Source organism: Stomoxys calcitrans, chromosome 2 (assembly GCF_963082655.1).
Source record: "Stomoxys calcitrans chromosome 2, idStoCalc2.1, whole genome shotgun sequence".
In the NCBI taxonomy this organism is placed as follows: domain Eukaryota; kingdom Metazoa; phylum Arthropoda; class Insecta; order Diptera; family Muscidae; genus Stomoxys; species Stomoxys calcitrans.
In genome coordinates this window covers 169,111,384-169,132,302 of record NC_081553.1, presented here as the reverse complement: position 1 = coordinate 169,132,302, position 20,919 = coordinate 169,111,384, and the positions used below count along the sequence as shown (strand labels likewise).

The 20,919-nt window shown below is 37.7% G+C and overlaps 1 protein-coding gene across 1 annotated transcript in view; it reads right to left on the bottom strand.

The window, feature by feature from the left end:
- The window catches only part of LOC106081464 (transcription factor E2f1), a 238,157-nt gene that overhangs the window by 89,392 nt on the left and 127,846 nt on the right, over positions 1-20,919 (bottom strand). The window lies entirely within an intron of this gene.

The following is a 20,919-nucleotide window of genomic DNA, read 5'->3' as shown; positions in this document are numbered from 1 at the left end:
GAACATCGTTTTGAATAATTACTTTGTTATAGCAAAGGTTCGCACCCGCCTTAGCGTGGCGAGGAAAGTACGATCTTACACTGCATAAAAGCTGGATATTGAAAAGCTGCAAACACAATAGATGGCAACGGCATACTCCACTCGACTGACCCAACTGCTTGATGAAAGCATTCCTTGTCCCCATGATATAACGGCGCTGTTGCAAACCAGTGCCCACTCCATGGAAAAAGGCCCGAAAGCCGTACTTGGGTACAAGAAGCCTCCCCAAAAAACCCATGGCACGAACAAGAGTTTCGAAATGCTACTGAAGCCAAGAAAACAGCAAACAGCCATACAGAGCGACCCTGCAATCAGTAGCAACGCGTCAAATGGAGGAGAGGTATAGATAGAAAATGAGATGGAAAGGCGTGACTGTGAGCGAATTGAAATGTACAGGAATCAAAATGAAGTCCGCAAATTATACCAAAGAATTAAACATCAAAACGATGGGTTTGGTGCAGGCACATATATAAGACTCTGCTGGATGATTGAGGTATCTCTAAACAATGTATTCTGAATACACGTTCCTCAGTAAGAATAGGAAAGAATCATCGGTAAGGATAGGAAAGAATAACTCCGAACCATTCAATATTAAACCAGGTTTCAGAAAAGAAGACAGCTTATCGTGTGGTCAGTTTAATATCCTGCTGGAGAAGATTATACAAGACGCAGATGTGAATAGATATGACACACCATTCACAATACAACACATGCTATTCGCCTATGCCGACGACATTGATATCATAGATCACCGGAAGTAGTAACTGCAGCCTTTGAAAGAATCGAAAGAGAATCGTTGAAAATCGGTCTGGTAGTAAGTCGAAATGGATGGTTTCAACTCTCAAAACGCCTTGTACAACCGATCAGATAAAGAATATGGAGAAAGTTGTGAACTACAACTTTGAGAGAGTCTGCAAATCTATCTACCTCTACCTACCTTGTAACCGAAACAAATGACACCAGTTTAGAAATAAAACGAAGAATAATACTGGCAAACAGATGCTACTGTGGATTAAGTAGGCAGCTAAGAAACAAGGCCACCTCTCGACAGACCGAAAAAAACGATAACTTCTCATTTTATTTTTTACGTACGGGAGTAAAAAGAAGTCATTCGGTGTCAAGTCAGGACAACACGGCGAATGACTCATCAAATCGATGTTTTGAGTGCTCAAAAATGCAGTTGTTTCGTATTTTTGAAGTATTTCTTTCGACCAATCGATACGAGCCGTTTTTTTGACCGATTGACAATTTGTGGACCAGCGATAAACACTGGTCCTTAATAGATATTCATCGCCAAATATTGATTTAAGTTCATCGATGCACTGTTGTTAAGTTTACCCATGTCGCCAAGTTGTAAAAAATAATCGCACAGAAATGTTTACGATTTAATTCCATTTATTGGGCGAGATGAATCTTTCAAGTTACTGTAAATAACACAAATAGCGCTCGTTTGTCAAAACGTTCTGAGTACGTATAACCTCAAAAATTTCAAGCTTTACGATGGTGTTGTCAGTTGGCAGATTGTAAAAGGCAACCCTCGTATCATGGCAGTTCTGGAGACAGGCAGAAATAAGCCTGTACTGGACACATATTCAAAACATCATTGTACTGGATAGATGGCCTAGACTGAATAAATCCAGCAAGGAAAGGGAAAAGTTTATATAATACCCTACAGCAAAGTTTCTATGTATTACCTTTAGTACAAACAAACTATGTCGAAATGTAGTCGGACTTTAATTTTGCATACAGTTTAAAATATCGAATAGACCCTAATACGATTTTCTTACGATAGGACCTTAATTGTGGCTTCTACAACCTTAAAAGTTCATATCAAATGAAAGATTGATATATTTGGGAGCGATATCTAAATCTGATCCAATTTTGATGAAATTTTGACGTCAAATAAAACACCTCCCCGTAAAACTTGTAAAGATCGAACCAAAGTTGTGGCTTTTACAGCCTTGAAAGGCCATATCAGATTAAAGATATAATTTTTTTGTGAATGTCATATATGGGAGCTAAGGGTGTGGTCGATCAATGAACCGATGTAACACTGTGGAACAGGGAAACTGTGGTACAGGACGGCGAACATCCTATGGGGAGATCCGGATCGTGACAGGACGAGGCTATTACTGAAAGGAAGTAAGAAGGAGGTCAGTATAGCTATTGGTATCATAACGGGACACATAGGACTACGAGCTCACTTATGTAAAATCGGTGCGGCAAGTGATAGCATGTGTAGGGCATGCGTGGAAGATGATGAGACGTTTCCTATGTCATTGCCCGGCTTTCGCGGATAACAGACACCGGTAATTAGGTGGGTATAAGTACCAGACATGAACCAACTTAGGGGAGCGGTATGGAAAATATTTAAAGATTTTTTAGTAGCACGGAATTCCTAACTTAGATTTTCTTTTTCGAGGTTACTCTTTTTAGAGCACACAACAAGCCGATTACTGGCTTAGGTGTATGTCCATAGTGGCATGGATACACCCTCCTTTCAACTTAACCTAACCCAACCGATTTATTCAAAATCAAAAGCGGTCGTCCTTGGACTAAAAAAGTGATTTGCGAACATTTGATGACAATCGGACAACAAATGCAACCTGTACTTTGATCATGGAAATACGTGGACAGACACACGAACAGAGGGTATAGCTAAATCGAATCAGTAATTGATTCTAAGCCGATCGGTATATTTATCAATGGGTCTCTCTTCTATTTCTTAGCGTTGCAAACAAATGCATAAAGATATAATACCCTGTACCATAGTGGGCGTGTAGGTTATAAAAACAGCACATTACCAATACTTGATGATATTATTTTAGTAAATTATATTTATATAATACCATTTTGTATTAATACAATACCAGACGAAGGCAACCATTACTAACTGGCGGTGCCACGTTCATAGTCCTGTTAAGCTTTGTGCATAAAATATTGTCGCCATTATAAAATGTTTGGTTTATTGTAATAAAAAATAATTAAAACAAATTAATTTTAAATAAATAATATTTATAAAAATATTATTTATAGCCTGTTTGTCGTTTCGAGATGTAATGTCATTTCTGTATATAAAGGAGCGGAAAGGTGGATAAAATTAGTCGAGATTGATAAAGTTGTAGCGTTATTATACCCTCCACCATAGTATGGGGGTATACTAATTTCGTAATTCTGTTTGTAACACCTCGAAATATGCGTTTGAGACCCCATAAAGTATATATATTATTGATCGTCATGTTATTTTAAGTCGATCTTGCCATGTCTGTCCGTACGTCTGTCTGTCGAAAGCATGCAAACTTTCGAAGGAATAAAGCTAGCCGCTTGAAATTTAGCACAAATACTTTTTATTAGTGTAGGTCCGTTGGGATTCTAAATGGGCCAAATCGGTCCATGTTTCGATATAGCTGCCATATAAACCGATCTTGGGTCTTGATATCTTGAGCCTCTAGAAGGCGCAATTCTCGTCCGATTTGACTGAAATTTTTGCACGTGGTGTTTTGGTATCACTCCTAACAACTGCGCTAAGTATGTTTCAAATCGGTCCATGTTTTGATATAGCTGCCATATAAACTGATTTTGGGTCTTGACTTCTTGAGCCTCTAGAGGGCGTAATTCTCGTTCAATTTGACTGAAATTTTGCACGTGGTGTTTTGTTATGACTTCCAATAACTGTACTAAATATGGCTAAATTCGGTATAGAATCTGATATAGCTTCCATGTAAACCAAACAACTGTGCTAAGTATGATCCAATTTGGTTCATAATCTGGTATAGCTGTCATATAAACTGATCTTGGATCTTGACTTCTTGAGCCAATAGAGGGCGTAATTCTCGTTCAATTTGACTGAAATTTTGCACGTGGTGTTTTGTTATGACTTCCAATAACTGTGCTAAATATGGCTAAATTCGGTATAGAACCTGATATAGCTGCCATATAAACCGATCCGGGATCTTGACTTCTTGAGCCTCTAGAGGGAGCAATTCTTATCCGATTTAGCAGAAATTTTGTACAATGATTTCTCCCGTGACCTTCAACATACGTGTTCATATGGTCTGAATCGATCAATAGCATGATACAGCTCCCATATAAACCGATCTCCCGCTTTTGCTTCTTGAGCCCCTACAAAGCGCAATTCTTATCCGAATGAACTGAAATATTACACAATGACTTCTACAAAGTTCAGCAGTCATTAATGGTCCGAATCGGACTATAACTTGATATCGCTCCAATAGCATAACATTTCTTATTCAATATTCTTTATTTGCTTAAAAAGAACTCGACAAATGCGATTCATGGTGGAGTGTATATAAGATTCGACCCGGCCGAACTTAGCACGCTCTTATTCGTTTTTTGTAAAATTATTACATACACAAACATACTCAAACTAAATAAAATGACAATAAAATTATTTTCAATAGTATTTGTTTAAATTCATTATGTGATGGAATGGTATTCAAGCCTTTAACAATTTGTTATTGAAAGCCATACATGTGCATTTAATCGGAAGATTGGTATATATGGGCGATATAGTCCCAAATAGATAGATGGGCTATATAGTCCTATATAGCCTATCTTCGAAACTAATCTGCCAATGGACAAAAAACAATCTTCGCCCATTTTCAGGTCATTATTTTATTTTTTAACGACTAGGGTGATTTCAACAGGCGGACGTACTTACTCGTTATTTCCCCAAAAATTTTTGTAAAATTTTGTCCTACAATTTGTTTATTATTTTAAATATTTCCTGTTTGCATGTTATTTAAGATATAAATAGTTGACTATTCGCTAAGCATTAACCAAATTAAAAATCTCTTAGAAAACATCTCCTCTCATTTGTGTACGTGTGGTAAAGTTCTCATAAAGCAATCTGAGAGATCGCCTATTTATAATATTTTCTCACGGATTCTCTCTCTCTCTATAACTGCAAGCCACCTGGATTTTGTAGTTATTTTCCACTTTCGTCGATTCCCAAAAATTATTTAAAGTGCATTTACCTTTAAAAAAATCTGCAAACCAGACTGCAATAAACACAGGTAGTAACAAAAGATAGAGAACAAAACGCATTTGTTCAAAATTTTTAAAAATTTGCCAATGCAATTTAAGATGTACCCTCTCTCTTCTTACCTTCCTCGCTCTTTCTGTTCATCTCTCGCACTCGAAAGCCTAGGATAAAATGAAATCCAAGTAAATCACCTTTGCGCTAGGAAGCCTGCATTTCGCTTTTTTGCACAACACACTTAAACCAACCACCCCAAATTTCCAATGAAGACCAAACACCAAACAATCGGTAAGAATTTAAGGGATGCAAAACGCAGGGACAAAACCAAAAAACAAATTTTTTACAACATTTATTGCGCGCCAGCAACAACAATCAGGCCGGCCATGGAGTGAGCGAACTGAAAAAAAACACAAACACATAATACGGACAAGGTTAAACTTCTAAACTACCACTTTGGAACAATAGTGTCTGGACCAGCGCCGCCAGTTGCATTCGCCTGTGTCGAAGCAGGCAAAGCCGGAATAAATCCTTCCACAACAGCATCAGCAGCAACATGCTGCTGCGCAACGCTGATGACGACAATAATGGGTGGCAAAGTTAGTGAAATCAAGGCATTCGCAATAAAATTCATGTCGCGTTTTCAACCTCTACGACAATTGCCTGCCAGCCGAAGTACACAATGAAAAACAACAATCAAAAATAACTCACAACAACGGGAGAATCTGTGTCTGGTCCGAAGTATGTATTCTCTCTTTTTGCAGCGCGGTCGAGCTTCGGTGAATGTACCCTTTTTTCCAAAAACCAAATCAACCCATGACAAGACCAAAACCAGCGCAACCATCATTACTGGCTGTGCCTTCTATCATGCGTGCACTCACTCATTCATGTAGCAGCCGGCCGCCGCTATTCATTGATTGTGAGTCCTCAATTTATTAAAGGATTAAATGCACCACCACAATCACTATTATCAATGCCAAACCGTTTTTGGAACATTTATTTTTCTTTTATTCATAACTTGTAAAGAAATTTGCTTCCTTTCCTTAATGGCAGCACAAGCCACAACCAAAAGTTTTCAAAACTATAGATGATTTTTTGTAGGTGGTTAAAACAGGTGCTTTCTGCATTATCATAAACCCATGACGAGTAAAACAATTATCTACTTGGAATAACTAACAAACATTAGGAGAATCACCTTTTTGCAACTTTCGTCCTTGAGCAACACTAGGAACTACCTGTGAGTAACCACACTCTTCCGACCTGAATTATGGGCTATCAGATGTGTACCGACCTTTGCTTGGAAAAGATTTTATATTATTGTAATAGAATTTTATACAACATTGTAATAGAATCTAGCAAAGAACATAACGGAGTTTCCTTACACTCATAGAAAAAGTCTGCTGCTCATAGCAAACACTGTGTGCTGACTGTTAGTAATTAATTTAGCTTAATATTTGCAGTTTGGAAACAGCATGCTGACTGTTGACAAGTCTGTTGTTGTCAAATATATATGAGCTGTATCAAGTTATTGGCCGATAGGGAGTGCAAATTTTCAGCCAAATCAGATAGAATAGCGCCCTCTAGAAGCAGCTATATCAGGTTATCAATCGACTTGAACCATACTTAGCACAATTGTTGGAAGTGATACCAAAACACCACGTGCAGGTCATGATCAAAAATCGGTTTATATGGCAGTTATATCAAAACATGGAACGATTTGGCCCATTTACAATCCCAACTGACCTACACTAGTATGAAATAGGTTAGGTTAAGTTGAAAAGACAGTGCTGATATTAATCCGCCCCATGCCACTATGGACATACACCTAAGCCAGTAATCGGCTTGTTGTGCGCTCTAAAAACTAAAAAATAACCTCTAAAAAGTAATTTTAAGTTAGGAATTCCTTAAATCCGACCGTGCCGAATGTTATATACCCTCCACTATGGATCGCATTTGTCACGTTCTTTGAATGTCTTCTTCCAAAATATATCCAAATACCACGTTTAAAATGTCTGGCAAATAGTTGCGCCCCTAGAGGTTCAAGAAGTTAAATGGGGCAATCGGTTTATATGGGACCTGTACCAGGGGCCCGCCCAATAGCCGAGTTGGTAGCGTGCATGGATTAACAGTGCAGGGGTCATGGGTTCGATTCCCACTAGAAGGCTTGGTCTGTCGCTACCGTGGTATCACAATGGACTAAGTGAGTCTGTAAAGGACTGCCACTCTTACCTAAACTACCTAAGGTAATCATACCAGGTTATAAGACTTTATAATTCATACACGGCAGGGCTGGTAGAAGCCACTGCAAAACTTTAAGGGCAAAATTTCAGCCAAAGTAAAATTGTGCTAAGTTCAGCCGGGCCGGATCTTGGGAACCCACCACCATGGAATCTGCTAAAAATTTATACAATATATATTTAGTTTAAGGGCATAATTTTATTCTACATACGAAACTTCTGTCAAACTGACGCTCCAAGGAAACAAACAAGGATGATCGAGAGACCATTTTACAAGGGAGCTATATCAAGTTGTAGACTGATTTGGACCGTACTTGACACAGTTTTTGGAAGTCATAGCAGAACACCACATTTGGACCGTACTTTCAGCCAAATTGGACAAAAAAAACCAGTAAGGAAAGGCAAAAGTCGGGCGGGGCCGACTATATAATACCCTACACCTACCCTACAATTATAAATTCGGGCAATATATAAATATACATATATATGAGGGCTATATCTAAATCTGAACCAAGTTTTAATCAGATCGTTTGAAAATTTTTGTTACTATGGCCATATAAGTGCAAATTCGGCGATAAGTGCAAATCCGACGATAAATATGTATGGGTACTACATCCACATCTGAGTCAATTTTGATGAAATCTCGCAGATGTGTTAAGGTCAGTAACAAAGCAATCCGTGCCAAATTTTGTGTAGATCGGTTACAAATTGTGTTTATTACAGTCTTATAAGTGTAAATCTGGCGATACATATACATGGGAGCTATATCCAAATTGGAACCGATTTTAGTGAAATCTCGTAGATTTGTTAAGATCAGTAGCAAAACAATCCGTGCCAAATTTGGTTTAGATCGGTTGAAAATTAGAGTTACTATGGCTATTTAAGTGCAAATCGGGCGATACATAAATATGAGAGCTATGTCCACATCTGAACTGATTTTGATGAAATCTTGTAGAACTATAAAGATCTGCAACAAAACAATCTGTGCCAATTTTGTGCAGATCGGTTGAAAATTGTGGCTACTACTTCCATTTAAGTGCAAATCGGGTGATACATATATATGGGAGTTAGATCCAAATCTGAACCGATTTTGTTCAAATACTGCAGATATGTTATGATTAGTAACAGAACATTCCGTGCCAAATTTTGTGCAGATCGGTTGAAAATTGTAGCTACTACGGCCATTTAAGTGCAAATCAGGCGATACATATATAGGGGAGCTATATCTAAATCTGAACCGATTTTTACCAAAATCAATAGCGTCCGTCCGTGATATGTGTAAAATTTCGTGATGATTGGACAACAAATACGACCTGCAAGACTACAAGAATACATGGACTCACAGACAGACAGACGTGGCTAAATCGGATCAGAAAGTGATTCTGAGTCGAAAGTGATTCTCCTTCTTAGCGTGGCTAACAAATTCACAAACTTAAAATACACTGTACCACAGTGGTGGTGCAGGGTATAATGAGGCTTGTAAGAACTCAAGAAGTTAATTCGAGAGATGAGTTTATATGGCAGCTATATCAGGTTATAGACCGTATTTAGCACAGTTGTTGATGGTCATAACGGAACATTACAAGCAAAATTTTAGCCAAATCGGACTAAAATTGCGGCCTCCAGGGGCTCAAGTAGTCAAATCGGGAGATCGGTTTATATGGGAGCAACATCTAAATCTGAGCCGATATGGCCCATACATCAATACTAAGTATCTGTGCAAAATCTCAAGCGGCTTGCTTAGCGCTATCGTGATTTCGACAGACAGATGGACGGACATGGCGAGATCGACTCAGAACGTCGAGACGATCGTGAATATATATACATTATAGGGTCTTTGACGAATATTTCGAGGTGTAACAAATGGAATGACTAGATTAGTATACCCCCATCCTATAGTGGTGGGTATAAAAAGTCTAATCTGAAGATCGGTTTATACGGCAGCTATATTTGGATTAAACTTAATATGGTAATTGAAAATCAAACCAAAATATCTCGCGCAGCAAAATCGGAGAAATATTGCACCCTCTAGAGGCTCAAAAAGTCAAAATGCTAGGAAATTTTTTATGGAAGCTATATCAGATTATGAATCCATTTGTACTATTCTTGGCACAGTTCTTGGAAGTCAAAGCAAAACCCCTGATGCACAATTTCAGCCAAGTCGTATAAGAATCGCACCATTTAGGGGCTCATGAAGTCAAGATCCGAGGTCGGTTTACATGACAGCTATATTAGGTTAGAAACCGATTTGGACCACTCTTGACATCATTACTAATAGTCAAACCAAAATACCTCATGGGCCATATCGGTCCATGTTTTGCTTTTACTACTAAATTTCCCATGAATATTTCCTTAAGGAACAGGGATACTTCTCTCATATCAATGAGAACACTCATTTAAGTTAAAGCTCAATGATAAGGCCTCTTTTTTTATGCCGAGTCTGAACGGCGTGCCGCATAGCGACACCACTTGGTAGAGAAATTTTAACATGGCGGGATACCTTATGAAAATTGAAAATTTTGTTGGTGTTCACGTGTTAATATAACTGTCATATAAACCGGATCTTGACTTCTTGAGCCTCTAAAGGGTGCAATTCTTACCCGATCTAGCTGATATTTCGCATGATGTGTTTTGGTCTGTCCGTCTGTCGAAAGCGCTATAAATTCCGAAGGAAAAAAGCAAGGCGCTGAAATACTTCCAAATACAAATACTTCCTGTTAGTATAGGTCGGTTGCGATTGTAAATGAGCCATATTGGTCCCATGTTTTGATATAGCTGCCACATAAACCGATCTTGGATTTCGACTTCTTGAGTCAGTCAGGCTCAAACTTTTATTCGATTTGGGTGTTTTGACTTCTAACAACTATGCCAAGCATTAGACCATACCAGTTCATAGCCTAAAATAGTTCCCATATAAACCGATCCTGGATTTGACTTCTTGGGCATCTGGAGGGTGCAATTCTTATCCGATTTGGTTGAAGTTTTGTACAACGAACGCTCCTATGACCTTCAATATACGTGCCAAATATGGTTAGAATCGGTTCATAAAATCATATAGCTTCCATATAAAACTATCTTTCGATTTTACTTCTTGAGCCCCTATAGGGGCTCAAATCTTATCCGATTTGGCAACAACAACATTTCATTCAATTATGGTCCGAATCGGATCATAATTTCATATAGCTCCAATAACATAGAAATTCTATTCTTTTATCCTTTGTTTGCCTAAAAAGGAATACCGGGAAAAGAACTCGACAAATGCGATCCATGGTGGAGGGAATAAAAGATTCGGCCCGGCCGAACTTAGCACGCCTTTACTTGTTTATCATAGGCACGTAAAGTTCAAAGATGAGCATGTTAAGTTTGAAGATAAGCGATCGCCCGGATTAAAGATCTTGAGTCCATAAAAGACGCAGTTATTACCCGATTTCATGGAAATATGGTAGGGGGCAGACAATTCGAAATTCCGTGCCAAATATGGTTCAGATAGGACAATATTTAGATACAGCTGCCATATAGACCGATCTCCAGATCTCCTGGCCGCACATTTCTTGCCCGATCTTGCTGAAATTTAGCACAGAGAGTTTTGTTAGGCGTCTCGATATGCCCGCCAATTATATACTTATTGAAGAAAAGTCTGCTGATAATGGCAGACACTATCACTGAGATCAAAATACTATAAGCGATATTTCATGGAAATATATACTCTTTGCCATTGTAGCAAAATTTTTTGCCTAATTAGGAGTAATACGTGTTTTATTATATTTTAGCAGATTTTGTAGTTTTTATGTTATTTAAAATAGCAGACGGAGATGATTGCCAAAACAGCAGCACTTTGTCTGCGTGGTATGGAAAACAATTAGGGATTTTGTAAGTAGCACGGAATTCCTGACTAAGATTTTCTCTTTCGAGACTACTTTCTATTATTTAGAGCGCACAACAATCCGATTACTCGCATTAGTGTATGTCCATAGTGGCATGGAGCGGAATTATATATCCTCACCTTCTTTTTAACCTAACCTAGTCTGCTAGCTCAGATCGAACCATATTTGAATATAGCTACCATAATCAACGATCTCTGGATTTAAGCCTTTGGCTTTGGACACTACCCGATTTCGCCGGGCATAGTGAGTTGTGTTAGACCCCTTGACATCCGATTTTGGTACATATCGGACTATATGTGGATATAGCCCCAACTACCCCCCACTACCTTTCTTCCGATTGAAGGTAGTTTACCCATGAATGTACTATTTATTATCCGATTTTGATGATACTTGGAGAGGCCGTTTTTGTCTGCTGAACTGCTGCGTTATGGAGCACACCATCAAGCATCAATGCCCCATTCACCAGAGATGCCTGGGATAAAAACATTATTTCCACAGAATGGAAAAAGAGAATCATGGTCACAGTCCCAAAAAGGTGACCTTACACGGTGGAGGAGAATAACACTGTTAAATGCAATAAACAAAGTAATGGCAAGCCTTCTACTTCAGCGTATTTCGCCTGCACTAGACTGTACAAGCAGGTTTCCGGACAGGTCGTGCTTGTGTCGGGAATACTAATTCCTTGCGTATAATTATTAAACGGTCTGCAGAACATAATACACACCTCTACCCACTATTCATCGACTTCGAGTGTGCTTTTGACCCAGATTTTCTCTATATTGGAGCACGCTGTTGAATGAGGCCAATCCAAAAAAGATCGTGGCGCTGACTAGGGAGCTTTATAAGAATGCTGAAGTTTCAATGCGTTTCAATGGAAAAGACATTAGAGCTGGCAAACTATCGAAAATCGCAACATTCGATAGTTTTAGTAATAAATATCGAAAGTATCGATACTATCGTTAATTTCCCATCACCTATATTTCAAACGAAAATTAGAAGTAAAAATGTCAATGCACAGACCAAGTAAAACCAAGTTTGGAAATCATGAGAGAAATCATTGTACAAAATGTTAGTCTAATCGGATGAAAATTGCTCCCTCTATAGGCGCAATGTATCTTTTGCGATAGTATCCATCGGAAAAATATCAATCGATATTCAGTCAATAAATTTAATACCGATAGTACCATCGATATTTTGCCAGTTTAAAAGAGAGCCGACCTTTCAGGATCGATAAAGGAATAAAGTAAAGAAGTACTTTATTCCTTTATCGACCCTGAAATGTCGGCTCTCTTTTAGAGCTGGCAAAATATCGAATGCTGGGGCATTCGCTGGGTATAAACAACTTCCTTTGAGACATTGACTACGCGGATGATATATGCCTTTTCGCCCATCGCTTTGATCACATGAAAGCAAAATTGGAACGCTTGCCTGCAAATGCTGCCACAGTAGGTCTGGAAAACAACAAAGATAAGACCAAGTTGATGAGGATAGGTACGACAAATACGACCCCGCTCACTATAAACGACCATGACATTGAAGACGTTGACAACTTTTGTTATCTTGGCAGCAAAATTACAAAGGACGGAGGATGAGAATCAGACATCAGCGTACGTATTAATAAGGCTAGAACTGCCTTTCTTAAACTCAACTAAGTTTGGGGATTTAGTGACATCTCATGCAAGACAAATGTCAAAATCTTCAATTGTTGTGTGAAATCTTTTTTTTTATTATATAGCTGTACAAGATGGAGCTTGGCACAAGCGACTACCCGCAAAAAACCAAGTTTTTCTAAATCGCAGCCTACGACAAATACTTCGCATTTTCTGACCAAAATGGTATATCTTGTATGTTGATAGTTTCGTAGTTTCTCTTGGCTATATGTTGTTGAATCATTATATTTCATCCACATTTATGGAATGTTATAAATGAATCTGCTGAATATGCTCATTTTCATAGTGTTTTCATGAGGCGCTAGTGAGGTACAAATGAAAAAAGGACGTTCTCTCAGTATGTATTTTCCCGAAATAAAAACTTGCGCTTGTAAAATCATGCAAAAACAAAGTTCAATTCAAAACTTATTAGGAACAATTCGATACGTGGCTTTAACAAAACATAGCTGCAGAAGAAATTTTTTTTAACGAATTTGAAAAAGATCAATCATTTCCTCGACGCCTTTCATTGGAAGGGTTTTTTTCATCTTGCTTGGAACGAAAGAAATTCAATCGTAATTATGGTACGTGCTGTCGGCGGCATTGAAAGTATCACAATTCACTCGCTTGTTTAGAGGGCAGTGAAGAAAAGGCCAAAACAACCAACCAGTCACCCTGATCCATTCACGTCAGCCACTTTTCTGTATTTACAAGAGTTTAAGGAAACCAAGAGTCTGCCACTACGATGGCAATGCGTAAAATGAAAGCCGACTATACTACAAAGCCACACAGTTAACATGTAGTGGCTGGGCTCAACTTGAAGAATAATAACAACATTTACAATTCTCTATTGATGGTATGCGAGCGATGACCGACTCGGAGCGCAAGAGGACAGCTGCAAATGCTTTTGTTCTGTTTTGGTTTGGTTTTTATTTAGTTCGTCACTCGTAGTCGAATAACCGCTCAGATAAGACATTTTGGAATGTCAGTTGCTTGAACATGAACTACATTTCCCTTGCCCTGCAAAATCGTTGTTTTTGACAAGTTTCGGGGGCAGTATTTCGATGCCACCAATACATTCAATTCAATAAACAACGTCAACATTAACTACGCAGCCAACAACAGTTGTTTTTTGGATTCTTCGTTGAAGCAACAAAGGGAATTTATGGTGAATGAAAAATTTTACCTATATCACTTTGTGGTAAGGAGCCGCATGTAAATTCCTATATGATATGGCAGCACCCCCTTCAACATTATACAAGATTAAGGATAGGAATCGATATCTATTACTTAAGGTCGAATGATGGGCAAACTGGAAAAATGGGCTAAATTCGGCAGGCGCGAATCTTGGAAACCCACCACCATATAAATAAATCAGTTTATATTTCAATTATTTTGAAAAAATCAATGATGTTTTAGAAATCCTATCGAGAGGTGGGGGATATATCTACATAGTGACAATCTAGGAGACCACTGTAGCGCAGGGGTTAACATGTCCGCCTATGACGCTAAACGCCTGGGTTCGAATCCTGGCGAGACCATCAGAAAAATTTTTACATAGTGGTTTTCCCCTCCTAATGCTGGCAACATTTGTGAGATACTATGCCATGTAAAACTTCTCTCCAAAGAGGTGTCGCACTGCGGCACGCCGTTCGGACTCGGCTATAAAAAAGGAGGCCCCTTATCATTGAGCTTAAAACTTGAATCGGATTGCACTCAATGATATGTGAAAAGTTTGCTCCTATTCTTAAGTGGAATGTTCATGGGCAAAATTTGCATTTGACAATCTAGGTAACATTTGGTGTGATTGCTGATTTAACAAAAAATTACAGCTGTCTTTTTTTCAACAGACTTTTTGTTGTTGGAACAAACTCATTTGCTTTTATTACTAACAATGTTCTCTGGGTCTTTGTACTAAACTTCAGAGTGATCGAAAAGCAAAAGCAACCTAAACTCTAATCACAAAATATGTAAATAGGACGATAGATTGGCAGTTACCTCAACAATAAAATGCGATTTTAGATATGATAGCAAAAGTGATTGCTAAAACACAGTTTTTGTCAAATGAAAATGAAAAAGCATACATGACTTCTGTTTCAGCATACTTGGGGCTACTGTTTTAGCAAACATTTCAGGTCGCTAATTCAATTAGCAAATTCTGCTGCTTTAAATATAACAAGTAAAAGCGTTCTAAGTTCGGCCGGCCAAATCTTATATACCCTCCACCATGGATCGCATTTATTCAGTACTTTTTCCGGTATCCCTTTTTAAGCAAACAAAGTATAAAAGAAAAGAATTTCTATGCTATTAGAGCTATATCAAGTTTTGGTCCGATTCGGACTGTTATGGAATTGAATGTTGAACATAGTAGAAGTCAAAGTGTCAAATTTCAGCCAATTCGATAAGAATTACGCCCTTTAATGGCTCAAGAAGTAAAATCAGGAGATCGGTTTATATGGGAGCTGTATGAGGCTATAGATCGATTCAGACCATATTTGACATGTATTTTGAAGGTCATGAGAGAAGCCGTTGTATGAAATTTCAGCCTAATCGGATAGTAATTGCCTCTCTAGAGGCTCAAGATGTATAGATTCCAGATCAGTTTATATCGCAGATATATCAGGTTATGCACCGTTTTGAACTATACTTGGCACAGTTGTTGGAAGTCATAACAGAACACGTACACGTCATGCAAAATTTTAACTAAATCGGTTAATAACTGCGCTCTCTAGTGGTTCAAGAAGTCAAGATCCCAGATCGGTTTATATGGCAGCTATATCTCAAAACATGGACCGATATGGCCCATTTACAATCCCAACCGACCTAAACTAATAAGAAGTAGCGTGCTTTCGACAGACAGACGGACGGACATGTTAGGGTGTTGAAAGTCTCCCTCTACATTCGAAAAATGCGAACAAGCTATTTAAGAGGTGTAAAAAGAGAAAGTGCTTTTAAGAAATCTTCTAACAGTCTGACTGAGCGAACAAGGCCAAGCGGAGTATGTAGGGAAATTTCCGCGAAAGGAAAGATTCCCCCTACGATCCGAGCTACCGAACAAGCTTCATACCAAGTTGTAGAAGAACTATAAGAGCTACTCTTTCTACATCCAGCTGTGTGAACAAGCTCAAAGGAAGAGGGTAGAGAAAGGTTCACAATAAATAAGAAGAAAAGCAAAAGATTTATAACAAGCCGTATGCAAATGTTAACTAAACGAGAGCAGAATGAATTTAAAAGTTATAAAAATGTTGAAACAAAATGTAGAGAATAAGAAATATGAAATAATATTCATTAACTAAGAGAAACGTTACATACGCCATTTTTTTAAATGTAATTGCATTGCTGATACTTTGAATATAGTGTGGTAAATAATTAAAAAGACGAATATTGCCTATATAAAACATCTCTCAGACATCAGACTTCGTCTTCTGATGGGTATTAGCCTTTTTCATCTACTAGATCGAGCAAACTCTAGTCTCTCAAACAAATATTCTGGTTTCTGTTTCACAATAAACTTATGTAAAAATATCAGTGACCTACTATTCAGTAGATTGTTGAAACTAATTTCAAATAAAGAATTTACATAATCTGAAATATGCTGAGTGCGTCTTAAACCGCATACACAACGAATTTTGCTGTTAAATGTCACATTCAATTTGCGCAGGTTCGATGAATCGCAGCTTTGCAAAAAGTTCACATCCATTAATCAGACCAGGAACCAGGAACGTCTTTGCCAGAAGAATCCGAATATTCACGTGCGTTAACGGCTGTGTGGGGAGGCCTCCGTAGCGCAGAGGTTAGCATGTCCGCCAATGACGCTGAACGCCTGGGTTCGAATCCTGGCGAGACCACCAGTCGTACCATTTGGTGTATCAGTCGAGGAGGTAGGTCGTTTGCATACAAAGAAAAGAGAAGTAGACCTATTCATGAACCCTGAAGAACTCTCTTAATCACTAGTCAGGGATTAGAAACCATATTCCTCGCGTAAAAAGATGGATGTCTAATGCTTAGGTACTACATGAAAAAGTTCCTTGCCGTCGTCGTGAAATTAAACAAATATGTTAAGTTCTGCCGGGCCGAATCTATATATTCTCCACCATGAATCGTATTTGAACAACTTTTTTGAATAACTTTTTCAATATATATATGAGCAACATCAAGTAATTGATCGAATTGAACCGCACTTATCATGGCAGTAAAAATTGCGCCTTCCAGTTGCTCAGAGTGTCAAATTGGGAGATCGGTTTATATGGCAGCTAAGTTATCAACCAATTTAGACAATACTTGCTGGAAGTCATACCAAAACGACATATGCAAAATTTCAAATAAATTGGATAAGGCACTAGAAGCTCAAGAAGTCTAATCGGGAAATCTGTTTATATGGCGGCTGTAACAGGTTATGGACTGATTTAGACCATACTTGACACAGTTGTTGGAACTCATACGAAAACACCACGTACAATTTCAGCCAAATCGGATAAGAATTGTGCCCTCTAGAGGCTCAAGAAGTCAAGACCCAAGATCGGTTTATATGGCAGCTGTATCAAAACATGAACCGATTAGGCTCGTTTAGAATCCCAATCGACCTACACTAAAAAAAAATATTTGTGCAAAATTTCAAGCGCCTCCTTCGAAAGTTAGTGTGCTTTCGACAGACGTAGTTTTTGGTCATTTAACTGACCCATCAGAACCATCGTTCAGTGACCAGCATCTGAACATACATTTTGGGCGAATTCGGTTAGCAAATATCTAAAGTATATACCCATTATGCATTACCATAGCCATGAACTTTTTGTTTTCTTTCTCTACATCACCTCTTGTTTCTTGCTCTTGTTTGAAGAATTATTTTTAGCTGTTGTGCTATTGCATCGATGGCTCTGTAACAAAAAGTTGCCAAATCATTTAGAGTAAACAAGTACACATAAATAGAAGCATTCAAACAAGAAGATAAAAATAGTGTCCAGAAAACAAAAAACAATCAAAAGTAGATCACGATTTCACTATTGGTTGCATTCGAAAAATACATTGCATTACCCCTTCGTACTTATGGCTTGGGTTTACATTTTAAATATTCCAATATCGAATCTACTAGTCATGCTCATGCTCAACGTTACTGCAAGAGTTGTTAATAATTGTCGGGATCAAGTATGCCTTATTAAATGAAAAAACAGCCACTTGCTTGCTTATAATTACAATAAACACTGTATACTTAAAGAGGTTACTAAATTCACTTTTTTTAAGTTAAACAAAGTTCAGTGGAAGATTTTTGGAATAAAAAAAGACAAGCAGAGCTAAGCACTTTTTTAATTTTGTAACTCTCATACCAAAAAATTAAGAAAATTTAAAGCATAATAACTTTGAGATTTTATCATTGAAATATTCATCAACTTCCAAAGGAATTCGATATAGTTTTGAGTATTTGACTCCCACTCACTATCTGAATAATAGAGTAATATTTTTATATTGCACCAAACTATACCCACCACCTTGGGTATAAATATAATCCGGTCTGAAGCATATACGAGACGGATGTCGAAAAGCCTAACATAAGTCACTGTGTAAAATTTCAGCGAAATCGGACAATAGATGCGCCTTTTATGGGCCCAAGACCTTAAATCGTGAGATCGGTCTATGTGGCAGCTATATCCAAACCTGGACCGATCTCGGCCAAATTGCAGGACGATGTCATGGGGCATAACACAACTCACTGTCCCAAATTTCGGCGATATCGGACAAAGAATGCGCCTTTTATGGGTCCAAAACCTTAAATCGAGAGATCGGTCTATATGGCAGCTATATCCAAATCTGGACCGATCTGGGCCAATGAATGCGCATTTTATGGGTCCAAAACCTTAAATCGAGAAATCGGTCTATATGGCAGCTATATCCAAATCTGGACCGATCTGGGCCAAATTGAAGGTGTATGTCGAAGGCCCTAACGCAACTTACTTTCCCAAATTTTCTCAAAATCGGACAGTAAATGCGCCTTTTTGGGCCCAAGAAGTTAAATCGAGAGATCGGTCTATATGGCAGCTATATCCAAACCTGGACCGATCTGGGCCAAATTGAAAAAGGGTGATGAGGGGCCTAACGCAACTCACTGTCCGAAATTTCAGCAAAATCGGATCATAAATGTGGCTAAGACCTTAAATCGCCGAATCGGTCTATATGGGGGCTATATCAAGATATAGTCCGATATAGCCCATCTTCGAACTTAACCTGCCTATGGACAAAAAAATAATCTGTTTTAAGTTTCAGCTCAATATCTCTTTTTTTGAAGACTGTAGAGTGATTTCAACAGAGGGACGGATATGGCTAGATTGTTTTAAATTTTAACTAAGATCAAGAATATATATATATATATCGATGTGTTGCAAACGGAATGAAAAACCACCTACCAAATTTGTATGTAAAACTTTAAATTCTCAACGAATTTCAGTATTGAATTTAATACATTATTTGTTGAAGTATGTAAGTAAGTCTCTACAAGAGACTTGACAGACAAAATTATTGAAATTATGTTGACTTTCAACAAATTCTTTGGTTGAGGTAGTTGTTACAATAGGCTTACTACCATGTGCGCATAAAACTCCCATGCCATTCATGACTTGCAAACCCAGGTTCGAGTCTCCCGGTCGGTCAAAAAAAATTATTTTTTTTTCATTAAACTTATTTTAGAAAATTCGGCATATAAAAATATGAATTTCGTATTTAGGAAAAAATTGATATGTTGTTCTTATTATATGTTGGCTTGCAAAGAGTGCATTCTAATAACAAATTTGTACTTTGGGTAATTGAGATTCAAAATAAATTGTTGCTGGAAAATTAACAATTTTCGTAGTCGTTTTTTCGACAAAAGTTGTTGTTTTTTAAAATTATTTTTATCTGCGAACGATGTGTAGTTTAATCTAATAAAAACTGGCAGCTTTAAAGTTGGAAAGTAATTTTACTATAAACCTACAGACAATACAGATTGTAGAAGAGGAAGGCCATAACGTGTATGGTATTATAACGTTGAGGATGACAACTCATGGTTTAATGCCCAAAATTGAACAGTTACCGAAAGGTCATAAATAGCTACTAAAGTAAGTGATAAAAGTCATTCTTTAGCGGTTATTATTTTCATCCTTCGCTCTTTTACAATTCATTGCTCAATTTCCATAAAAATAATGGTCTGATAATTAAATTGCAACAACATTCTTCTACAGGTTCTCAGGTCAATTTTATTTATAAAAAGAGTTATTACTCTTTTTAATACTCCGCTTAAATGATCAACCTATTATTCTCTCACTGGAGCCATAACAAACAAAAGAACAATTAAACGGGAACCAAGGTATGGAAATGGGCCATCAACGACACTTAAGATATCCTGTTTTTAACCGTGTTAAAACGATGTTGGCATTGTTATGATATCCTTAACAGAGTAATATTATAAATAATCACGAACATGAAATTCAAGCGAAACCAAAGATTAGTTCATTCCACTTTAGTTCGAAGAGAACAGTGTTTATCCTCTTGGATTTTCTTTTTTTTTTTCTTTTTGGCAATCTTCAAAAGTACAATGCCTTCAGCTTATTTGAATTCTAGTTCTTTTGGAGGTTTGAAATTTTATTTTTTTTTTATATTGCTTTAAGGCAGTCTCCCTGCCTTCTTCCTCATCATAACTTCTTTAGTTTCTTGCTATTGCCAATCTACTCATTTCTGTCATCGTTGTCCCATTTCCAACTTCTCCTTTGCAAGCAAAAGGCTAAGCATGGTAAATCACTGACGATCTTGTGTTGTGTCTTATTGAGAAAGGTTCCTTTTTGTTATCTACCTTTTGAAGGTTTGTGAGCAACAAAAAGTTTCAATACTTAATAACAACCATCAAGAGAATGCGTGTAACAACAACCCAAGACCAAAAGCATCCATGCAGCTTTAAAAGCAGAAGTCCGAAATAAAAAACAATCTGCCGATGATTTCTATTAAATAATATCTTGTGTGTACTCGCAGGCAGCACAACTTCCCAGGCTGTTACAATTCATTGCCTAGTGGCAATGTGCTTGGATCAGAGGTGTCCAATGAAAGACACCATTCTATTCCATATTGTTCAAGACAAAGTGTAAATAAGACTT